The sequence below is a fragment of the Cupressus sempervirens genome, chromosome 2 (genome assembly GCF_028749045.1).
Source record: "Cupressus sempervirens isolate cs-2001-9-10 chromosome 2, ASM2874904v1, whole genome shotgun sequence".
NCBI classification, from domain to species: Eukaryota; Viridiplantae; Streptophyta; class Pinopsida; order Cupressales; family Cupressaceae; genus Cupressus; species Cupressus sempervirens.
The window spans coordinates 308,556,624-308,582,232 of record NC_143119.1 but is presented as its reverse complement, the minus strand read 5'-3'; positions in this window follow the sequence as shown (position 1 = coordinate 308,582,232).

Here is a 25,609-nt window from a genome sequence, read left to right as displayed (position 1 = left end):
TATGTTAAATTTATTGATGATGCAAATATAAAAGTATGGTTTTATTTCCTTAGGCAAAAATATGATGTATTTAAAACTTTTAAGAAATAAAAATGCTTGGTTGAAAATGAGACTGGTAAGAGATTAAAGTATTAGATATGATAGTGGTGGTGAGTATTGCAGCAATGAATGTGAAGAATATTTCTACACCAATGGTATTCATAGACATAAAATTGTTCCAAGGACTCCATAGGAAAATGGTGTGGTCGAATGCATGAACAAGACAATAATGGAGCATGATGCTGCATGCTAGGATTCCCTTAAACATGTGGGTGGAGGTTGTTAATATTGTTGTATGTTTGATTAATAGAGGTCCCTCTACTCCTTTGGGCTGTGGTATTCCAGAGGAAGCATGGACTAGTAAAGAGGTGATATACTTTTCTCAAAACCTTCGGTTGTGAAGCATTTGTACATATAGATTCTAAAAATAGAACCAAGCTAGAAGTTAAGTCAAAGAAATGTGTGTTTTTTGGATATGAAATTGATGAATTTGGTTATAGGCTTTGAGATTTTGAAAATAATAAAATTCTAAGAAGCAGGGATGTCACATTCAATGAGAAACCATTGTACAAAGATCTATTGCAGCAACATGAGAAGAAAGAAAATGATTATGCAGTGATAGATGATACTTAAAAGGAAGATATTCTAGCAGTCCCTCATGCTTTGCAACAAGTGTGACAAAAAATACCACACACCTTAGTGAATGTTAGACAATCAACAAGGCTAAGTAGACCTCCAAAAATATTTTCTTTCTCTTTGTACTCTATTTTACTAATTGATTTTGGTAAACATGAATGTTATGATGAAGTTGTGTAGGTGGATACTAAGATTCAATGGGAGTCTACGATGATAGAAGAAATAGAATCCTTGCTAGAAAATATACTTGGGATTTATGCAAGTTGCCTACATGTAAAAGGGCTTTATAGAATAAATGGATTTACAAGTTGAAAGAAGAGGATGGAGGTAAGAAAAGATTTAAAGCTAGGTCAGTTGTATAAGGATTTGCATAGAAAAAAGGCATTGATTTTGATTAAATATCTTCTCTTGTTGTGAAAGTGACTTCTATTCGTACTATTTTAAGTATTGTGGCTACTGAAGATTTGCATTTGGAGTATCTTGATGTTAAAACAAACTTTCCTCAGGTGATTTGGATGAAGAGATATATACGACACAACCACAAGGATTTGAGGTCAAAGGTAAGGAGAATTTAGTGTGTAGATTGAAGAAAAAATATATGGCTTGAAGCAAACACATCGATAATGGTCTGACCATTATGTTTATTTTAAAAGGTTAGATGATGGTAGCTAGATGATATTCTTGTAGCTACATCTAACATGCATCACATTAAGGGGTTGGAATGATAATTAGCACATTCATTTTCTATGAAGGATTTGGGGGTAACAAAATAAATTCTTGGTATGAAGATTTGAAGAGATAGGAAAAATAGAAAATTGACTTTATTTCAGGTTGATTATATTATGAAGGTGTTGCAATGTTTCTCTATGGAGAATGCTAAAGCTGTCAGCACACCTTTACTTGGTCATTTAAAATTGACAAAGGAGATGTGTCCTAGGACACAAGAAGAGGAGGAAAAAATGTCCAAGGTACCCTATGCTTAAGCTTTCAGAAGTTTGATGTATGGCATGTTATGTACCAGGTCAGATATTGCACATGTAGTGGGAGTTGTTAGCAGGTACATGAGTCATCTTGGAACTGAGCATTGGAATGCAGTCAAATGGATTCTTAAATATTTGAGAGGAACATCTAGTAAGTTTTTAAATTTTGGGGGCTCTACTACTGATTTATAGGGCTATGTTGAATCCAATTTGGTAGGGGAAATTGATACTAGGTGGAGTACTATAGATTATGTATTTCCTATTGATGGGGTAGTAGTGAGCTTGATTTCTTGGTTATAGAAGGTGATTTCTTTATCCACTATAGAGGCAGAGTATGTTGCTACTACAAATGTAGCCAAGGTGATGATATGGCTTTATTTCTTCATGGAAGAACTGGGACATCCATAGAGGAATGATTATTTTTTTATGGATAGGCAAAGTGCAATTCATCTTGCAAAGAATTCTACTCTACATTCAAAGTCAAAACACATATAGTTGCAGTACCATTTCATTCGGTCAGTTTTGGATAATGGACAATTAATGTTGGAGAAGATATATATAGATGATAATCTAACATATATGTTTACCAAAGAAGTAATAAGGGAGATGCTAAACTCCTCTTAAGCTTTGGTTGGTTTTCTAGACTAAATAGGATAAAGAACAACAGAGTCCAGGGTGGTTTAATATTCTAGTGAGAGCTATAGGTTAGTGGTGCTATGATCAGTCTCAAAGTGGGAGATTATTGCGATGTGGAGCCTAATCAGACTCAAAGGTTTTTTTGGCATTATTTTCCCCGAAATTACTTCTATGGGGGTTTGAGGTCATCACCCCCAAGATGGGGTCAAGGGGTAGTGCCCTAGGTGCATTCCCTATCATAGTACAGGGCGAGGTCGAGGGGCAATGCCCTTGTGGGGTTTTTTGGGGGTAGCGCCCCTAAAACCAAAACTGACTCTACTATTATTAAAGGCATTGACTATTATTTTTCTATTGGAGAACTTATTCTAACCCTCATTTTTTAACTGGAAAAAGCTTGTATAAAATGGCTTATCCTTATGGATTTCATAATGTGTAATAAGATTGTAGCTTCTTGTGGTGGTATTGATCTATAAGGGATTTCAGATGTTAATTAGTGGATAATAATAATATTGGACTTGTTGGTGGATGTAACCCAGGGATTGGGTGAACCACGTTAAATCCTTATGTCTTTTCATCTCTTCTATGTGATTTATTATTTTCTAATATTGGTTATATTTGCATGTAATTATTATTTATGTCTATGGTTAATCCTAACAGAGAAACCCTTATCAATTATCCATCTATCACCTTTACTAGTATAGGAAATAAGTATGGTTTTCTCATCCTTATCAAAATCATCTTTCATAGCAACATAAACAACTTCTTCATCATGATTTTCAGAATCATCATTAGTATCTTCTTCAATAGTGTAACAAGACTTATTACCTTTTTCATTGTAGTCTTTGTTTCCTTTGTTGTCTTTTTCCTTTGAACTTGTTGTCTTTCCTTTTATCCTTGTCATCCTTGCCAAGACATCTTACTACAGTATGATCAACTTTATTGCATGAAAAAGAGATTATAGGAAGTTTACCTATGTATTTCCCTTTACCTCTTAACAGTCTCCTAGCCATTAATGCTTCAAGATTATCATTAGAAGATTCACTCTCACTGCCCTCATATTTTCCTTTCTTCTTCTTAGAATTAAGTAAAACCAATTGTGGCTTGAAAGAAGATTCAATAGAAGGGGTAGTAAAATTATCAAAAGTTGACAATTCAAAAGCAGTAAGTCTACCAACTAGACTATCCAAGGTTAGATCATTACCAAGAGTACATCTTAGTTCTTGTATTGTAGAAACTCTAATAGCATAAATATAAAGTAAAGTTCTCAATACCTTGTTGATCGTAGTCTCATCACCTATCTTTTCTTCAGCTCCTCTGATGATATTAACTACTTCTTGACTTTTCCAACATATTGAGTAATGTTCTCGCCTTCTACCATCCTCATGTCATCAAAATTTCCTCTCAAGCTTTCAGATTTGGATCTTAGTACATTTTGATCTCCTCCATGGATCTTTTCCAATTGTTCCCACATCTTTTTTATAGTGTTGCAATCCTTTATATCATCAAATTTTGAATAGCTTAGGGCAGATGCAATCACTAACATTTCATGATTGTGCTCTTGTTTCTCCTTTATCTGCTAGGTTGTCATAGGTGCATGTATTTTTATGTATTCATCATCCAAATAGTATACTTTAGAATCTCTAATTCCAACAATGTAAGCTTCATCAAACTTTTTCATGCAAGAAAATTTTCCTTGTTTAACTTGGGTGCCTTCTTTCTATACATCTTGCTCTTTACCTTTAAGTCACTTCAAAATTTTCTTCACAAGCTCCAAAACCTTTGATACCAATTGTTAGAATCATTTATAATAACTTGGGGTGGGGGGTGAATCAGTTATCCTCTGGTTTAGATGTACCAATTAAACTTTTGAATACTTCAAACAATGTAGATCTATTCATTAAGTAGCTTGATCTCTATAGTAACTTATCAATTACATTAACTTGTAGTCCACTGTCCCAATAATCAATGACTTGTAGAATGTAAAACATTAAATATTAAAACATCATAAATAACATCAACACAAGTATAAAACAAGGATTTAATGTGGGAAATCAATTTGGAAAAAACCACCAGTAACATGTCACCAAATTTTTACTCTTCTGAAGTGAGCTTTGTTAGGAGCCAACCCTATTAAAGGTTACAATACATATTCTTAGGTGTGACCTTGTTAAAGGATTTAATCACCCTATTAGGAGTGTCCTTGTTAGAGGACTTGAAAGCATTCTATTAGAATGTCACCTTGATTAAATTATTTACAAATGACTATTAGGTCAACCTTGATTAAAGGATTTTAATTGATACAATGGTTAGAAAGTAACAATAGGTTGATCTAACAAATATAACTCACTTTATAAATACAAATCACAATGTAGCTTCTCTACTAAGTCTTTGACTAAAATCCATTAATGTCTCCATCACTGTCTCTGATCTACTTGGAAAATCCTTCAAGCAATCACTCTTCACCTCTACTCTGCTCCTTCTTCTCAACCTTCTTCTCTAATTTTCTAGTCAATAAAATTGACAACTACTAACCTCTCTAGGTTAATCCTTATGCCTCCTTAAATAGGTAACTTTGATATTTTTCCACTTAAATAACACAATTGATCTTAGGGTTAGTTCAGATTCATCGAATCCTTCCATATTTTTGTTTCCTCCTCCTCATTCTAGATACATCTCAAAACTTCTCTTTGAATCCATGCCTAGAAATTCTCAAACACAAATTCTCAAACATTAAATGCTCCATCTCATCAATAATTATCCTTCACACACTTTGACCAATTCAAAAATTCAACTATGTCAATGGGGAATGGGAATCTCGATTCCTTCACAAAACTACAAATGTTGACACTCAACCAAAATTTTGTTCCTTGGCCTTAGTGATCACTATATAACTTGGTCTTCACTAACTATCTTGCTTGAATTACAATAACTTCACTTAGTCCAACTTTTTTGATACTTAGTCTTTATTGGTGCTTGGTCAATAAAATATTTTCTCAGCTTCTATTGTTCATTCAGTCAACACTAACACAACTTGGCTTCAACTATAAGTTCCTTAATCTTTTGCTTTGAATCTTGGTTTAGCCTATATATTTGGTCCTTCATTGATCATCTCTTCTAGGCTTGAACACAACTATCTTCTCCACTTTGTATCATGATTAAACAGTGCATTATCTTGTCAAAGTCTAACTGATCAAGTGCCCATTGTATTTCCACATAACTCAACCTTTCCACTAGGTCCTCTTATTATCTCATCTTCTCAAATCATTTTCATCAATCATCTTGATATGACACTCTACTTAGTTAGCAACTATCTCACCAATAAGGTTTGACATCAATGACAACATAACAATGATTCCAATTGTAATTTCCAATAGTTTAGATGAGTTTGTGGGTGGAGGAATTTAATTAATTAGATTAATTAAATAGAGAGGGTTTTTGGATATGAAATTAAATGAGTTTTTATTTATTTAATTTAATAGTAGAAGGGGATTTTATTAATAAATTAGACTTTTGGTTGTCTGTTAATTTATAAAATTCTGATATAATTAATTAATTAAATTAATTAATTAGGGGATAGTGCTAAAATAATTAAATATTTATTTAAAATATGCTTTGGAATATGAATATATTTTATTATGAATTTATGTGATCATATTTAGGTGTCTACAAGGACAAAATCCACCAATATACCTTGAACGCAACCTTAATTGTGCAAAACATAAGGACCACAAAATCCAAGCCTAATGCTTTTGCAGGATTTCCCACTACCCTAAGATGCTCCTGCATCAATAATCATGCGTACAATCACCTTTTCCAAGGTAGCCACCTTTCCTTTTTCCCCCTTCAATCATTTCAAGTTATTTCTCTCCACAAAATTAGAAAAGACAAGAAATGCATGATTTTAATTAATTTAGTATTTAGCTTTATATTCCTATAGGAGTGCTACCACATTCTTGTCAGGTCATATGGCATTCTTGATGTAATAGGATCACAAAAATTTGGCAATTTTTTTATGCACTATGCAAGATCCAAGTTGTGTGTTTGCATTGTTTAAGCTTCTCCTGTGCATCTAGCCTACAACCCTAAAAGTAAGCTTGTAGTATATACTCACCGAAATAGATTAGTGGATTAGTCTATTAGTAAAAGTTATCAAAAAAAAAAAAGATTGAGAAATGACCTATTGCAATGGGCCCCACTAGGCGTGCCAAAATGTATGCATTAGAATCAAGTTGCAAAAGATATAAAGTCAAAGCTAAACATCTAACAAACTAAATAAATTAAAAAGCATATATGATAAACCAATAAGGAAACCCAAACAATGAGAATGTGAACCTAAATACCTCTGTACATGCTCCTTGATGTGTTGATGTGGTCGTAATGATGGATTTGTGCTCAATGGATGCTCAACGCTTCAATAATGGATGACCAAGGATGGGTGCATGAAAATTTGAATAGCGCCTAATAGTGCTTTGATAGTGATTAGTTCTCAAAATAGTATAATAAGTTTACTCAAAATGTGGATGATTTGTGAGGATCAAAGGGTCTAGTTTATAGGCAATCAAGTGAGGGGGAGATAAAAATTCCTGATGGATAGTTAATTGAGGTGTGAGATAGACTTGAATTGACTAAGATAGGTGGAGGAGATGGACTTTCATGTTTAGAGGTGGATAAGGGAGATGTGGCTTGAGAGTGGACTTGGACTTGAGTTAGAAAGAATAAATTGTGCCTTAATTTATGCAAGTGATCTCAAGAGGGATTTTAGACATGGAAGAGGAGGTGATGTGTTTCAGTTAAGGTGGGTGTTGGGTGAGGCGGATTAGTTAATTGGAGTATATGGGAGTTTAATGGATTTATTAGAGAAAAAAGTTAATGGGTGAGCTCAATTTAATTAAAAGGGGAATTATGGGTGCATAAAATTTAATTAAATAAATGAATTATCTAATTAAAAGAGGAATTGTTGGTGCATGAGATGAGTTTGGATAACTACTAGTTTAGAGGATGAGTTTGTGGGTGGAGAAATTTAGTTAATTAAATAGAGAGGGGTTTTGGAGACTAAATTAAACAGATTTTATATTTATTCAATTTAATAGAGGAAGGGGAATTTTATTACTAACTTAGATTATTGGTTGTTTGCTAATTTTTTAATTGGGCTATAATTAATTAATTAGGGGATAGCACTAAAATAATTGAATAATTAATATTTAATTAAAATATGCTTTAGAAGGTGACTAAACTTGATTACAAATTTATGTGAGCACATTTAGGTGTCTACAAGGACAAGGTCCACCAATGTGCCTTAAACATAACCCTAACCACACGAAACATAAGGTTCACAAAATCTAATCTCGATACTTTTGCATGATTGTCCACTACACCACGATGCTCCTACATCACTAATCATGCCCAAAGTCACCTTTTCCAACATAGCTACCTTTGTTTTTTCTTTTCCTCCTCCAATCATTTCAAAAAAAATTCTCCATGAAAGTGAAATCTTTATCTATTGCATTATTTTTCCTCTTAATCCTAGTCACTTGTTGGTTTTACCTCTTAATCCTAGTCACTCATTCTTTTTTCCTCTTAATATTATGATTTCCTTGTTTGTCTCTTAATCTTAGCCTTTCCTTCTGCCTCCTAATCTTAGCTCTCCATTCTTTTGCCTCTTAATCTTGACTTCTCATTTTCTTTCCATGTTCTATAAAAGGAGGTCTCTCCTTCATTTCTAATTAACTAATAATAATCAATAAAGAATAAAGAATCAACAGGTCATTTGCATTTGCATACTAGAGCATTTGAAGTACTTGAGCACTTAGTATCTTAGGATTTCAATTTCACAACATAGTTGTTGCACTTTTAGCCTAGATTTCAATTCTCACATGGTAAATTAGATTTAATTTCATAGCTTAGTTTAAATCTTACATCTTTCATTTTAGATTTAGTTTTATTGTTGAAAGAATGAATAGGATCTTGTAGAGAGAGAAAGACATGTGCTCAATAATGCTAGATTGCAACAATATATATGAGAAGTAGTTAATACATCATGCTATCTAGTAAATCAGTCACCATCCATTGTTATATATTGCAAGATTCCTGAAGAGGTATGGTCAGACCATTAATGCAATTTTTCAAATTAAAAAATATTTGGTTGTGATGCTTATGCTCTTGTTCTAAGAATCATCACTATAAGATATACCCCAAATTCAAGAAATACTCCTTTCTTAGTTATGGTGATAGAGTTAATGGATATAGATTATGGGATCTTACTACCCACGAAGTCATTTTTAGTAGAGATGTAGTATGTATGAATCCTCTCTAACAAAATCAGATTTCGTAGGAAATAATTTGGAATAGGAACAAGTACCATAATATCAACAAGTTCAGTTCCAAACTCATCTTTCTATAGAAGAAAAGGAACATGAAAATCCTTTTGAAGAAGAAAATATAGTTTTAGGAATTCTAGAGGAAGCTGTAGAAATACTATAACCATCTCTTAGAAGGTCTACATAAGTCAAGAATCCTCTTAAAAGGTAAGATGATTTTTTTTCACCTGTTGCTTTGATTTCTAATGATGGGGAACCAGGTTGTTATCAAGAAGCAGTGAATACTGCTAAATAGAAAATAATAATAAAAGAAGGAATGGATTCCTTAGAGAAGAATAAGACATGTGACGTGGTAGTCTAAATGGTAGAATATTTTTTGGTTGCAAGTGGTTCTACAAATCGAAGAAACATATCAATGATAAAATTTAAAGGTAGAAGACAAGGCTACTAGCACAAGTATATTCTCAAAAAAAGGTATTGATTTTGATGAGGTTTTTTTTCCAGTTGTTAATCTTGTTTCTATTTGAATTGTATTAGCATTAGTTGCATTACTTAATCTTGAGTTAGAGAAAATAGATGTGAAACAACATTTTTACATGGAGATTTGGATGAGGAAATATATATGAAACAACCAAAAGGGTTTGTTAACAAGAAATCCATTTGCAAACTCAAGATGTCATTGCATGACTGTTGGCCAAAAGTGACCTCCTACCAAAATATTGAATTCAAATATTTAAACCCACCCAATGGTCACAAGATTCAAAGATCCAACATTTGCATATGCATAGGTGCACGTTATAACCTTAGGTTATCCTTAAGTTCTAAGCCATTTCATTTTACATTTTAAGTCACAAAGGCATGAAAAGATAATCTGGTCCTGATCTTATGATAACCCTTGTATCAGAGGATCGTTGGCTAGATCAAGTAGTGGTAAGACACTATGAGGCTCCTATTAGTTGAGTGGTTGAGTTGTTGTAACATCGCATATAGTTGAAGGATCGTAAGCCAAAGAAAGATCTTGCCTGATGTTATGACAGTCAATGATCATGAGATCATAGGTGTAGTAAGGATGTCTTTCGAGGACATGAGGTAAAGAATTGGTGTAGTGTCAGGTTATCATGACATCAAATATTTTGTAGGATCAGGAGTCAAAGGAATATGTGTTTTGACACTATGAAAGGTCAACAATCATAGGATCGTGAGGTTGACTTCCCAAGTTATCGATGCTATGAAGGGGAAGGTTAGTTGTATGATTGCAAGGTAAGAAGGGGTGAAGGCCAATTTTAGAGGGACATCATGTATTATGATCTTATGATATTCCTCTATCATAAGATAACAAGTGAAAATGAGGAGATCACCGAAGTCATGATAGAAAGATAATTAACTGTGATCGTAAGATCGTAGAGGTTATTGTTGTACTTGCCAATGTTGTGATAGAATATAATCGTAAGATCATGAAGGTCAAATCAACCATGCCTATAATATTGAAAGGGGAGATTGATGGTACTAAAACCTTACACCAAGAGTGTTATCATGCCATCATTCAGTTGTAAGGTCATAGGTCTTGTTGCTATCGAAGGATCGTACGGAGAATGAAGGATGGGCTCAATGCTATGAGGTATAGGAGATCATAAGATCATAGAGGTCAGGGTTATGAACAAAAGGTGACATGAAGGGTTTTGACCATAGAAGAGAATCATAGGATCATGAGTTCCAATGTTGACCACAAATATAAGGAGCTTCACTTGCCAAGATGGAAAGAGAGGAGTCCTCGACCAATTAGGTAGCATGAAAGGTATAGAGTGACAATTGAATATTGTTGACCTACATTTTTTTATCTAACTTGGCATGTAACTCTCTCATAGAAAATCTAATCTTTCGATCTCCTCCAACCACTTTCATCATTCCCCAAGCCTGATAAATATGAGGAACACTCCATCATTGCCTGTTGATCTATCTACTCAGTCGAAAGGTTAATGCCTGCCATTCCTATCCTCTCAGAGTTTTGTTTAGTGAATAAGTGAATTTCTTGTGTCTAGATTTGTACTATGATTAGATCTTTTTCCAGTTTTGTAGTAATTATTCTTTGTAAATTTGAATGCAGTTGTTGAGTTTTATCGTAGAGTGGAAGCTATTTGAGTTACGCTTGCACTATAAAAGCATATTTTGTAATTGTTCTTATTGTTGGATCTTCTCTATTTCTCTGGTATTGCTTTGGAATATTGTTGTAAATTCCCTTTTACCTTTTAATTATATGACACTCTATTGTTTCTCTTTCAACCATTGATGTATTTTTCAAGTTTTATTTTCCTTTCTTCGATGTACAATGGATATATGTAACCTACATGTCTATATCTCTTTTGGCCTACAAATGATATAAAGTGAATCTCTTCTTCCTCATGTCACTCATTTGGTTGCCTAATTTGTATGTGGCTATTGGGTTAAAACAAGTTTGAATATGTATATCTTTGCACTGTCATGATAGTTGTACTATGCACATATGGGCAGAGATTGGTCTGAACACTCTGTTTTGGTGTATCACCTCCTTAGAATAGATTAGGTAGCTTGTTTTTATGCGTTCATCCTCCCTTTTCCTCTCTAAGTGTAGTCTAGGTGCATCCAGATGGAAAAGGAAGTTTTCCTTCTTTGGAGAATCAACTTCATTGTTCAAGTCCCACAACTTGGAGGGTGTTTACATGTTTTACAAGGTTGTCCTTAGGTAAAAACTTTACACAAGGGTGCAAACTTGTGTGACAATAGTTCTTGGCACGCTCAATGGGAATGACATATTGAAGATTATAAGTTCACTAGTGTCAAAGAGAGATTTCATGCTCATGCTAAAGAGGTAGTACTGCCTTCAGTGTTTAAGCCTTCAAGAGGCTCATTCTCCAAGTACTTGGCTACTTTAGGCTTCAACACATTTGGTTTTCAAGATCAAGTTGTTGATTCATCCCCAAAGAACACACAAGGGCATATTATAGAGGTAAGTTTCAATACCAGGATCTTTCAGCTTCAAATCCTAGAAGAAAGAAGGCTAGATTGTCTCTATTACCAGTTAGGAGTATAGAGGAAGTCCATACACCTACAAGATCCATCTCTATAGCTCCTACAAATAGATCTAAACCTAGGATACCATCTACTCATATCAATAGACCACTCATTTATATGGCTAGAGCACATGATTTTTCCATCTTCAATGGTGGAAGCCCCCTCTTATTAGCTCCAAGACATGATATTCTAGTGTCAACACTTAAAAGTATAGTTGACTTCACTGGTGAAACTTCCATATCCCCTATAGAACATATTCAAGAAATTTCAAATGTCTATAATATACATGGTATTGTAGAGGATGATATAGCACTCAAGATTCTAGCCTTATCCTTAAAGGGGAAGGCATTACAATGTTATAGAGGGTTGCCTCATAAATCTATAGTTGATATGGATAGGTTAGGAGTAGCCTTATGCAAATATTTTGAGGATAAAAGTGACTATCTTTCAATTTTAGAGTGGCTGAGAACCATCAAGAGGGAACCCCTAGGAATGTATGATGGATTATAATTATAGGCTTGAAAAGACATGGGATAGAATATCTACTATAGTAAATCCATCTCTTGTTAATGCATTCTTGTATTATGTTAGATCCTTCAACAGTGATATTGCTACCACTCTGCAGTCTATGGGAGGGGATACTTTACCAAATGCATACAAGGTAGCTATAAGGGTAGAAAATATCTTGATACAGGGAGGGAAGTTAGCTCCAAGGCCTCCAATGCCCTTCTTTCCTGACATACCCAATCATTAACATGCTATACCCCATATCCCTAATTCCTCTACAAGTCAACCCCTTGTTATGATCCCAATAGCTTCCACCTCATCTAATGGGGTTGATAAGATTGAGGCCATGGTGCAAACATTGATGCAAAATACAGACAAGAGGTTGCAAGATCAAGAAAGGAAGATGGAGGACAATGGTGTAGTGATGAAAAAGATGTGTAATGAATTGTTAACTATGAAGAAGCTACACACTCAAAACAATAAGCCTCCCCAACTCTAGTATCAAGGTCCCATTTAGAATAGATCCCCAAAGCAGAGTCATGCCCCTTATAATTAGGATAGACCCATCGATAGTTCCTATGCTATGAATACCAACCTAAATAGGGGTTACAATCATAATAGACCTATTAATAACTCCCCATGCTATGAATACCAACCCAAATAGGGCTTTAGTCCCTTAGTATAATCTTGCACAAGATCAAGATTTCTGCCCTTCTTGTAACTACTCCTATGGATATTGCATGTGCCAAAAGGAAAAATCTTACTTGGCATTAACTATAATAGAGCAAGAAGTTGACCATCAACACAATGCTAATCAACCTATTGATGCTTCTCTACAAGGTAGTTTCTCCTTCAAGAAATATTAGGTGTAAGAGCCTTGTAATGTAAACTGGGATTCCCGTGCTTACAATACTAGGAGCAAAAGAAGAGTTGTAGAAGATGCTAGCCCTGATCCTCCTAATTAGGCCTCAGCATCAAGCACAATAACTCATGTACAAGCAGTTGATCAACAACACAATGGTAATCAACTTGCTAATGCTTCTCAGCAGAAAAGGAAACATGATAGCAAGAGAGATGTGGATGTTCCTCAAGTTGTTCCATCTCAACCTTCTTCACATACAGCTTCTAAGGTTTCTGCCAAAGCACCTAACACATCATTTAGTGTGGTAGATCAAATGAAGAGGACCAATGTGAACATTTATATGTCAGATGTTGTTGCTACCATACCATCATAGAACATGGAAAGCATTGAACTTCGAGATCAACTACCTAGAGAAGAAAGTGTAACAAGCTTGGTACAACCAAGAAAAGAAGGGGAAACAAGTAAGAAAACCAAAACTCCTCCTTTCTACATCTTTTTAATTATAGGAGACAAGATAGTCCACAATTGTAAGATAGATTCAGGGGCTAGTAGTTTAGTGATGCCTGAGCATGTTGTTGATTTCCTAGGAATGAAATATGAGCCCATTGTTAAGGATGTATTGTAGCTAGATGGTAGTACTGTCAAGACTATAGGAATCCTTATAAGCAATGTTGAAATGACCCTACATGAATGCCCTAGTTGTACTATAGTTCAAGATATATCAGTTGCTGAGGTCAAGCCACACTTTGCTATCTATCTTTCTATAGACTTTACTGCCCAAATAGGTGGCTATATCTCCTCTGATTGGTCATACATGTTTTTTAGAACAAGATATGGAACTAAAGCTTCAATCAAAGTAGAGCCTCTAGTCCTCCATCATACCAAGCCCTATATCTTGAGTCCCATCAATATGAATTGCATTGTTTATGAAGAAGAGGAGGGAGACATAGTAGATAAGCCTGCTACTTCCCTAATGAAGATACTTGATTTCCTCTTAGATGAATGGGCTAGTGCATATTAGCTTGACCCTATATTAGAAGCCATTGAGATAGACCTTGGCACCTATTGTATATCAAAAAAGGATGCTCTTGTTCCTAACCTAATGAAAATCAAAGAAGATACTACTTGACTATGGAGCATGTACTTTGATGGATCAAGGAATAAGAATGGATCAAGGGCTAATGTGACATTGGTTTCTCCCATGTGAGAAAGGTATTACTTCTCCTTTAGGCTTCAATTTAGTTGTACTAATAACATAGTAGAGTATGAGGCACTGATTCAAGGTCTCCTACTTGCCCAAGAAAGAGGAATTCAAGCCTTAAGTGTATATGGAGATAGTGAGTTGATTATTCATCAGGTGAAAAATTAGAATGTAACTAAGAATGGCTTGCTCAAGTCTTATAAACATCGAGCGTAGGTTTTTCTTGAAAGTTTCAATGCATTTAATATTCAAAGCATTCCTAGGAAAGAAAATAGACATGTCGATAGAATTATAATAGTTGGTGCATCTTACAATGTGCCAAACAGTATTGAAGATGAGAGAAGGCAATATATTAAAATTTTGGTTAGACTTGCTATCCTTGATAATAATGTCAATTTCTAGGTGTTTGAGTGTGATGCACAAATTGTAAGTTTCTTGCAAAATGAAGTAGAGTTCTCAGAGAGAAATCAGTCAAGGCTACATGATTAGTTTAGGGATCAAATCATCAATCTTAGCTACAAAAAGTTGCCTAAGGGTCTACTTACCTTAGAAAGAACTTTCACTCCTGATGATCAAGTAAGAGATAGAGGCATGAACCTTTTTGCAAGAAAGGATGATTACATTCTTGTCACTACTACTAAGGAGAGAACTCTCACTATGGGAAAGGTATGCTCTAAAACTAAGAAAGAAAGTTTTGTTCATCTATGTCAAGAATTTGATGATATATTTGCTTGGACATATGATGATTTAAAGGGTTTTCACCCAAGTTTATTTCAACATACCATAGACTAAGTTGATAATGTCAAATTGGTTAGGCAAAAATAGAGACCAGTAAATCCCAAGATTGAGTTGTTAATGAGAAAAGAGCTATCCAAATTGATTGAGGCCAATATTATTTTCCTTATCAAGCACTCATTGTGGGTAGCTAACCTTGTACTCCCTATTAGAAAGAAGAGTGGAGAAATAAGACTATGTGTATACTTTAGGGATCTTAACCAAGCCACCCTTAAGGATCATCACCCTCTCCCTTCCATGGAATATATATTGTCTAAGGTCAGTGGTTCAGAGAGATTCTCTTTCTTGGATGGATTCTTTGGTTACAATCAGGTGCTAGTCAAAGAGTGCGATGGATATAAAACTATATTCAACACCAAGTGGGGAACCTATGCCTATAATAAAATGCCTTTTGGACTAACAAATGTAGGTGCCACATTTCAAAAAGTAATGGAGATGGCCTTTAAGAACATGATTGAAAGGTTTGTGTTAGTCTACCTTGATGATATCACAGTGTATTCAAAGAATGTAGCAGATCATTTTGGCCATCTTAGACAAGTATTCATAACATGTAGAAAGTATGAAATATCCTTAAATCCAGGAAAGTGTGTCTTTGCCACTAATCAAGGGAAATTTTTAGGAAACATGGTATCCAAAAATGGTCTAGCCATTGATCAAGAGAGAACAAATGTAATACTTTCTTGCTCTCTTCCTAGTCATAAGAAGGGGCTACAAAGTTTCCTTGGTAAGATTAATTTTGTAAGAAGATTTATTGCTAATCTTGCTACCATGGTGAAACCTCTTACAACTATGCTTAAGAAGAATATGGTCTTTGCATGGACCAAGGAAGGGAAAACAAGTTTTGAAGAGATCAAAGTGGCCATAGCCGCAACCCCCACTCTCATCGATCCAAATTTTGAGAAAGAATTGATTCTTTACACCTTGGGAGGTGAGTCAAGTATTTTTGCTATTTTGACTCAATTGAATGATTAAAATTGAAGAAAAACCCATTTCATTCTTTAGTGAAGGGCTTAATGAGTATGAAGATAAGTACAACTATGTGGAAAGTTAGGTCCTTGTAGTCATAATATCTTTGAAGAAATTTAGACATCTTTTGTCCCATAATGAGATTTACTTGCTAGTAACTCACGCCAGCGTTAATGACTTCCTTTTGAGTAGAGACATCAATGGAAAAAGAACTAGTTGGGTCAGTAAAGTGATGGAGTATGATGTGGACATCCATATTACCAAGTTGGTAAGAGGGAAAGGATTGTTCAAACAAATGGTCTCATCCCAAGAATCAAAAGAGGATGTTTCCTTAGTATCAATAGAGCATTAGGAAGTAAGGGATGATAATCCTAGGAGCTAGGTGGATGATTTCTTGTTAGGTAATGGATAGCCTTAGGGTCTAGATAGAGAAAAAAGAAGGCAGTTCAGATTGTAGTGAATCCCCTATGTCATAGTTGATGGTATTCTCTTTAGGAAGGATTTCAATGGGGTATTGCTGAGATGTATTGATGTAGATCAAGCTAAAAGGATGATTAAAGAGCTTCATGATGGTCTTGATGGTGGCCACTTTTTAACTAGAACCATTGCCATAAAAATAATGAGAGTTGGACTATTGGCCATCCTTGTTCCAGGATTTCCATAGACATGTAAGGAAGTGTGAAAAGTATGCTTTCTTTTGAGGTGACCAGAGACTTACAACCCTTCCACTTTATCCCATTTAGGTTGATCAACCCTTTTCTTAGTGGGGATTAGACTTAATAGGTCCCATTAATCCACCTTCTAGTTTTGGTCACAAGTGGATCTTGGCTACAATACATTACTTTATGAGGTGGATACAGGCAGTAGCCTTGAAAGATTCCACAAAGACTTTAGTAGTAAAATTCCTTAATGGAATTATTACCAGGTTTGGTGCTCCTTCCACAATAATATCAAATAATGCCAAGTCATTTATAGGATCTCAGATATGTGCATGGGTAGTAGATCCTGGTATTTACCTGAGCACATCCTCTAATTACTACACTCAAGGTAATGGTTTGGCTAAGTCCTCCAACAAAAAATTGATTAGAATCATTAAGAGGACTATTGAAGATTATCAAATGTGTTGGCAGTAGAAATTGAGAACATCACTATGGGTTGACAGAATAATGCCTAAGAGGGTTGTTGAAAATTATCCATTCATGCCAGTGTATGGTAGGGAAGCTAGAATTCCAATTTCATTGGATTTTCCATCCCTAGAGCTAGCTCATTAGTTGGAACTAATTGAAAATGATGATATGTTTGTAAGAGTAACATAATTGATGGAGCTAGAGGAGAAAAGGAATGAGGCCATACAGACCTTGGAGGCACATCAACAACATATGAAGATGAGCTTTGATAAGAAGGCTAAGGTTAGAATTTTAAAGAAAGTTGATCTTGTCCTCAAGTGGGACACAAAAGGAACAAAGACAAGGAGACACTCAAAATTTGATGCCTTATGGAGTGGTCCCTATGTGATTATCAGTTATAAATGGGCCAATGCTTTCCCATTAAGCAAGCCTAATGGTGAAATTCTACCTATTCCAATAAATAGAATATATCTTAAACCTTTCTTTTGAAAAAGATGTTGTTTCATGTATATAGTTAGAATAGTTTGCTTTCAGTTCCTTCCTATTTTCCAAGAAGTGCTAGTGCACATTGTGTTGTTCCTTTGGAATGACAATTTTGAGGAGTTTTGCAGAGTTGCAAAGGATAATGAGGTTATTTTGTGGATTAAAATGTAGTAGAGGTGATGAAATAGATACATTTTCATGGTTTTTGAGAGGCCATAGCCCAATGGATTTTTTTTTAATGGTCACTAGTCATATGCCAAGTAGGCTTGCATTCACCTTGAGTCGCTAGAAATGTTGGCCAAAAATACCCTCCTGCCAAAAGATTGAGTTAAAATATTTAAACCCACCCAATGGTCACAAGATTCAAAGATCCATCATTTGAATATGCACAGATGCATGTTATAACCTTAGGTTATCCCTAAGTTTTGAGCCACTTTATGTTACATTTTAAGTCCCAGAGCCATGACAAGATAATTTGGTCTTGATCTTATGATAACCCTTGTATCAGAGGATCATCAGGAAGATCAAGCAGTGGTATGACGTTACGAGGCTCATCAAGTTCAAATATTTAAACCCACCCAATGATCACAAGATTCAAAGATCCATCATTTGAATATGCACAGGTGCACATTATAACCTTAGGTTATCCCTAAGTTTCTAGCCATTTCATGTTACATTTTAAGTCTCAGAGCTGTAACAAGATAATCTGGTCCTAATCTTATGATAACCCTTGTATCAAAGGATCGTTAGGCAGATCAAGTAGTGGTAAGATGCTATGAGGCTCTCGTTGGTTGAGTGGATAGGTTTTTTTAACATCACAAATAGTTAAAGGATCGAAAGCCAAAGAAAGATCTTGCCCAATATTACGACAATCAATGATCGTGAGATCGTAGGCACAATAAGGATGTCTTTTAAGGACATGAGGTAAAGAATTATCATAGTGTCGGGTTATTGTGACGTCAGAGATTTCATAGGATCGCAAGTCAAAGGAATATGTGTTTAAACACCACAAAAGGTAAGTGATCATAGGACCATGAGGTTGACTTCCTAGGTTACCAATTCTATGAAGGGGAAGGTTAGTTGTATGATCTTAGAGTCATAAGATCATAAGGTAAGAAGGGGTGGAGTCCAATTTCAAATAGACATTGAGTGTTCCAATCTTATGATATTCCTCTATCGTAAGGTTGCAAGTATGAGGAGACTGTCAAAGTCACGATAGAAAGATAGTTAATTGTGATCATAAGATCATAGGGGTTATTGCTGTAGCTACCAATGTTACAATAGACTATAATCGTAAGATCATGAAGGTCAAATCAACCACACCCATAACATCACAAGGGGAGATTGATGGTACCACAACCTTATGCCATGAGTGTTATCATGCCATCATTCTGTCGTAAGGTCATAGGTCTTGTTTCTATCGAAGGATCGTAAGGAGAATTAATTAAGGATGGGGTCAATGCAATGTGTTGCACCACTTTTCATTTTCTAACCAATTCACAAAGTGAAAATTTTGTGTTCTAGTTAAAGTCCTAGGTATGTTTGAGTCTAAGTCCAAGCCCCCTTAGGCGGAAGGAGTCTTCATCGTATTTTTCATCTTCCTCTTCCCCACATTTCATAGCCAGGTGGGTTTCCTTTTGTGTTGTGAGTTTTTGCGAGTAGTTTAGTACCTAATCTGATGGAGATTCCTATAACATGCAAAGAGAACTTACAAGAGTTATATCGACATGAGATTCATTGTTTTCTCCATGTGAATAGAAGTTTGTGAAAATCTGAACTTCACCTTCTCCTTGATGGGTTTTCAACCCATGAAGGTAATTTTCTGTAGAAAGTAGAAAATGATACATATGGGCTGAAGTAATAAGATAAAAAGGTATCCTATGAAAAATTGAGGTTCCTCTTACAATTATCTACTTTAGGAAACATTTAGTATTCATCACAAGTCTCAGAATCTCTCCGGGTGGAAAACTAGAAATTGACTTCTCCTCAGTGGGTTTTCAACCCATGAAGTCAGTTTCTCAAAAAAGCTAATTACAAAGGAAAAGAAGAAAAGGTGGGCCCCTAATGACTTATTGCACTACTTTTTGGACATCTCTGAACCCAAAGGAAACCATAATAAAAAGGTAAAGTTAAAAGGCAAGCATGGGCTCAGAAATGAAAATTGTCTTCTCCTCGACGGGTTTTCAACCCACAAGGACAATTTTTTGGATTTTAAAGAAAATAAAGTTGGTGGTGAATTAAAACCATATTTTTTGTGCTAAACCTCTCAAAATGATAATGGAAAAAACCTAACCATGGTGGGAAAGATCTACTAAGCAAAATTCACTTTAGCGGATATTTTGTTATGAAGTACTCTGTCTATAACTTTCTAAAACTTAGTGTAATATGGGAAAGTAAATATGAGGGATAGAAAATTACCATTGGCCCAACGAAAAAGTGAAAAGACATTGAGTTATCTGTTAAAACTATGCATTTACTATTACAATGGACCTCTCCTTTAATTCATTCATGTGGTGTGAACCCTAAAGATTAACAGATGGATTGAAACTCCTATATAGAGATACATGAACAATTGCAAAAATTATTGCTCTTGCTCAAAATTTTATTCCGTTAATTTGCACAACCTATGTTTGAAAAGCTAGCATCTATGCATTTATTATTCTCTACTTTTCTAGATTTTGAAATTCACCCATGAAAGGAATGCAACTAGATTTGTGGGTTTTGATGGATTAAATTGAATCAAGTCTTCTCTGCAAAATTTTGCAGATACCTCTCTTCATTTCTTTGACATGCAAGACTTTTAGAAGAGAGTGAAATTGGAGCCAATCCATCCCATTATTGAGAAGCTCTGAGGATGTGGGATAATTGAAGCAACTAGTTTCCTAGTTGTAGTCCAAGCTAAAAATTGATTTACAAATGCATAAATCATTATAATCCAGACACCAGGCATATTATATTGCTAGATAACATAGTATTGATCTCTATTGATAGGAAGACTATGGTTAATTGTCTTTGAGTCCCAAAGCAAGAAGAGTTTTTAGATTTGACAATTGGTGGAGCCGTCTCTGAGCTTTCCACAAAAAAAAATGGTCTAGAGAAAGGAAATTATGCAATCATGGTTCCAAAAGCCATGAGGCACCAAGAGTAAGGTCCCTAAGACTTTGTTTGGCACTAATCTCAAATCTGGGATTGTCAACATCATGGTCCTCCTTCATAGATTGAAAGGTGAGGTAGAAGCTTTGAATTTTTTTGAACAATACTTCTTCTTGGTGCAAGTTCTCTATTCTAATACCCAATACATTGATTGGGTCTACAAGGTAGGCGAGAATATTTCCAATGCTCTTAGTGCTGAAAAGTTCTACAACACATTCTATATGTCCTCTTCCCTCATTTATATGTTAGCTTCTCTACAATTATGGTCAAGCCTCCCAAGGGTGGAGAATTTTTGTGATGATGTAAAGTCTTATGAGTTCTACCCTTGTTTACAATTGGAGAATAGTTATGCAGAGTATTTAAGAGTTAATGACGCATTTACTATGAGAATTTGTAGGGAACTCCAAGGGTATGTAGAGAGGAGATTTATCCCAGAAGCTATGGTGTCAATTAATTAATTTGGAAGCTTTCTCATCTAGTTCTCATCATTTTTGTATTTGCATCTTGCAGCTTTTGATGGGTTCCCTTTGAAGCTACCAAGTTACCCGAGTGACATGATCATGTTGATCAAGATTGTGAGGCAAACAATTTAGGTGAACATGCTGAGTGAGAGCTTAAAGAAGAAAGGCTACGAGTTCCCTATGAAGGTGGGAGCTTTTAGTTGCAAATCTCATTTTGATGTGAAGAACATGCTCAAGGTGTTCAGGATGAAGTACAAGTTGGAAATGTATGAGGTCCAGAGACCTATGTTTGACCCAAATGGATATGCAAAAAATGTTCTTTAGATTGGGAGTGTGATTAAGCCTATCACCATTATAGAAGACTACTGGGCCAATTGCAAAGATGAATTTGAGAGTTGTGACCATGCTTTTTCTAGGCTCACAATAGATCAAGTAAAAATGTATGGAATCAATCTTGATGTCGAAGGAGTTGAGGATGATGGAAAAAACATGTATAGTAATACCTATCTGACAAGGTTGAGGGGCACTCCTATTACTTCTGAGCCTTATGAAGATGCATGTGAGGATCTAGCAGTGATGATGACCCAAATTATCAAGAGAATCAAGAAGTGGGTCCAGTGGACCATAGGAAGGAAGAGCCGAAGCAAAAATACGACAGCTCAACCCTCTCCAGTAGCTTCAGTGGCTCCTTCCTCTCAACGTGGTACATTAGGTGTGATGCTGGCTATCACCCAAGGACCAACCCAACCATCTGACAGAAGTGATCAACCTCCTGATAAGAATATCCTTATTGTGCAAACTTGTCATGATGGATCCCTCCCAGTGATCGGATCCCTGTCGGATGTTGAGAAGAAGAAAGCAGAGGAATCCAAAGATACAAGGGTCACTCCTCCCCCTTTTCCTTATAACAGTCTAGTTTTTTTAGTAAGCCCTACACTCCTTTTACCAAGTAGCCCCCATGTAAAAGTGGTAGATTTGGGAGATGGTGGAAGCAATGACAGTGAATCCACCAAATCTGATGAGGCAACAAAAAAATCCAATGAAATGGAGAAAGCTCAAGGCTCATTGTAGTTAGTTTCACAAACTCCAAAGAATCCTTTTCTTTGACTGCCAAAGCCACCACTCTAGCCAAAACAAAGATGTTCAGCATAGATTCTCTAGGAATGACCTCTAAAGTAATAAGTATAGATTCATGGTTGAAGGATACCTTAGAAAGAAAAAGGAAGAGGAAGGATGAAGGCACCCCCAACAAGGATACTTTGTCCCTTGCCATCCGTTCTAGGTTAGCATTAAGAAAAGTCAAGAAGCAAAAGACTTTGTCCTTCCTTGGGAAAGATCCTAAAATAGGTCATTAGACCATGGAAGTTGCCAAGCCCATCAAGGAAGGAAGATTGGAGGATATGTCTCCTGATGATTTTTCCTTACACTCCATAGAGCTTGGAGAAGACAGACATGACATCAAGGTTGGCTTATGGAAGTCAAAAAATGAAGTAATTGAAGGGAAATTAGAAAGTCTCAAGTTGTCAAAGGTTAGAATGAAAGCAGAGATGCAAGAATTAAATAGTTTCGTCAAGAAATTGGTCACTCCATTGGTGAGCATTTTTGGGATACCTATGACTAGTGATCCCATTGCTACAGATGTTCAAGCCCTCATCTCTTAACTCCAGGAAGATAAGCATTTCGGGAAAATTGGTAGAGAGTGGAGCAGAAAAGTCAAGATTGAAGGACTCTCCATCATAGAGTAGATCAAAAATGCTATACTAAGACTAGAAACATAGAAGGACAACATATCATCAAATAGAGCCACCTTGGCCGCAGAGAAAATCAAGAGTGATGATTGTGTTTCCTTATTGAAAATGATGGTCCACATTATAGGAAAAGGAGGCTGTAGAAGCAAAGATCTTACCTAAAGGGGATGAGCCCTTAATAGAATGGTTTTACAGCATGCAGTTCAAGTCTGAAATGATCATTGTTACAAAATAGGGATTGAAGGAAATTGAAGTTAAAGTAAAGAAGGAGCATGACAAAGACTATGAATTACTAAGAGCCTTGCACACAGACTCATAGTCTAGTGGGCAAGGAAAAGCAATCTTTGGAATACCTATTATGTAGAAAAACTTTTCTAAATTTATAGATGGTCTGACAGAAATAGCTTCTAATCCCCAGAATAGGATATTTGAATTACATAAGCTCAGTAGAGGTGTGCATGTAGCCATGGAAGAACTACAAGATTGTTTGGGCACCGTCAAAGACCTAGCCTGAGAGCACTCTAAAGGGCTCTTGAGATACACCAATGTGCACATCCATAGACATGAGGAGTTAATTCCAATCAATGTAGCTACTAGGCCTATAGGGCAAAAGAAGAAAAGGGAAAGAAGATGAAGTAATTCATATTCTGCTCTTTCCATTTTTATTATGTGATCATTGTAACAGATGAACCAGTTGCTTTCCATTTGTCAATTTTGAGAAGATGAACCAATTGAACTTCCTTTGTAATGGTCATCTAAAAATCCTATATGTATGTTAATGAAAGATTAATAAAAGGTCAAATTTTTTTTTGTGTGAAGTACTTAATGTTGTAGAGTCAATTGAATGGTATTTCTGTATCAATTATTTTCTATTCCAATTTGTTAGATGTTAATAGTTTTATCTTCTCTTTGTCTGAATTAAGGAGAGAACAAAGCTTCATTCCCCTATTTTTAGGTAGCAAATTGATCATGATAAGTATTGTTATTATGAGTTTAAAAGGGATCTCTTAGGCGTTCATTTTGTGATTTAGTTTTCCTTTCTCTGCAATTAGTTTCTGCTAAATGTAGCTTAGTAGTAGCTAGCATGCATTTTAAAACCATTTAGTGTTACGAGTTCATAGGATGTGTGAAACTCATAAACATAGTTAATCCTATCTAAATCATTCCTTGCCTGGGTTAAAATCTCGTATAGTTTTAACTTGGTTAACTTCTCCTATTCTCGGGTTAAGAACATACCCTGTTTAACTTAGGCTAAACAAAATTCATTGCAAATTAGCAATAGGGAGCTGTACCTAACAATTCAGAGGGAAGTTAGCCTTATTAGAAGCAACTTTCAAAACTATTGTAATCAGAGTTTGTTCACAAATTAGGGCACTTGTGAGTCAGAACAAATCTATTTACCAACACTATGAGGTAAAGGCAATTATAAGATTGTAGAGGTCAGGGTTATGAACAAAAGGTGACATGAAGGGTTTTGACAATAGTTGATGATTGTAGAATCATGAGTTCTAGTGTTGACCAAAAATATAAGGAGCTTCACCAGCTGAGTTGGAAAGAGAGGAGTCCTCGACCAAGCAGGTAGTAAGAAAGGTACAAAGTGACAATTGAATATGGTTGACCTGCATTTTTTATCTGACTTGGCATGCTGGTAATAAGGAATAGGCAGCTCTCTCATGGTGAATCTGATCTTTTGATCTCCTACAACCACTTTCATCATTCCCCAGGCCTGATAAGTATGAGGAACACTCCATCACCACCTATTGATCTATCTACTTAGTCAGAAGGTTAATGGCCGCCATTCCTATCCTCTTAGAGTTTTGTTTGGTGAATATGTGATCTTCCTGCATCTATATTTGTGCTATGATCAAATCTTTTCCAATTTTGTAGTAATTATTCTTTGCAAATTTGAATGCATTTCTTGAGTTTTATCTTAGAGTGGAAGCTATTTGAGTTATACTTACACTATAAAAGAAGATTTTGTAACTTTTCTTATGGTCAGATCTTCTTTGTTTCTTTGGATATCTATAACCTACATGTTTGCATCTCTTTTGGCCTATGAATGATATAAAGTGAATCTCTTCTTCCTTGTGTCACTCATTTGGTTTCTTAATTTGTATGTAGCTATTGGGTTAAAACAAGTATGAATCTGTATATCTTTGGATTGTCATGATAGTTGTACTGTGCATGTATGGGAAGATTTTAGTTTGAACACTCTATTTTGGTGCATCACCTCCTTAGAATAGATTAGGTAGCTTGCTTTTATGCATTCCTCCTCCCTTTTCCTCTCCAAGTGTAGCCTAGGTGCATCTTGATAGCAAAGGAATCTGACCTTCTTCAGAGACTCAGCCTCATTGTTCAAGTCCCACAACTTGGAGGCTATTTCCATGTTTCACAAGGTTGTCCTTAGGTAAAACCTTTGCACAAGGGTGCAAACTCTTGTGACAACAATGACCTAAAGCAGTCATCCAAGAAATGGTACAAGCAGTTTGTTTCCTTCATGGTGAGTCAAGACTAAATGTAAGAAGTGAGTATGCCCATTGTGTTTACTTTAAAAGTTTGGAAAGTGGCTTATTCATTATCTTGGTATTATATATTGATCATATGCTTGTAGCAAGTTAAAGCATTGTTGAAATTAATAATTTAAAGGCTT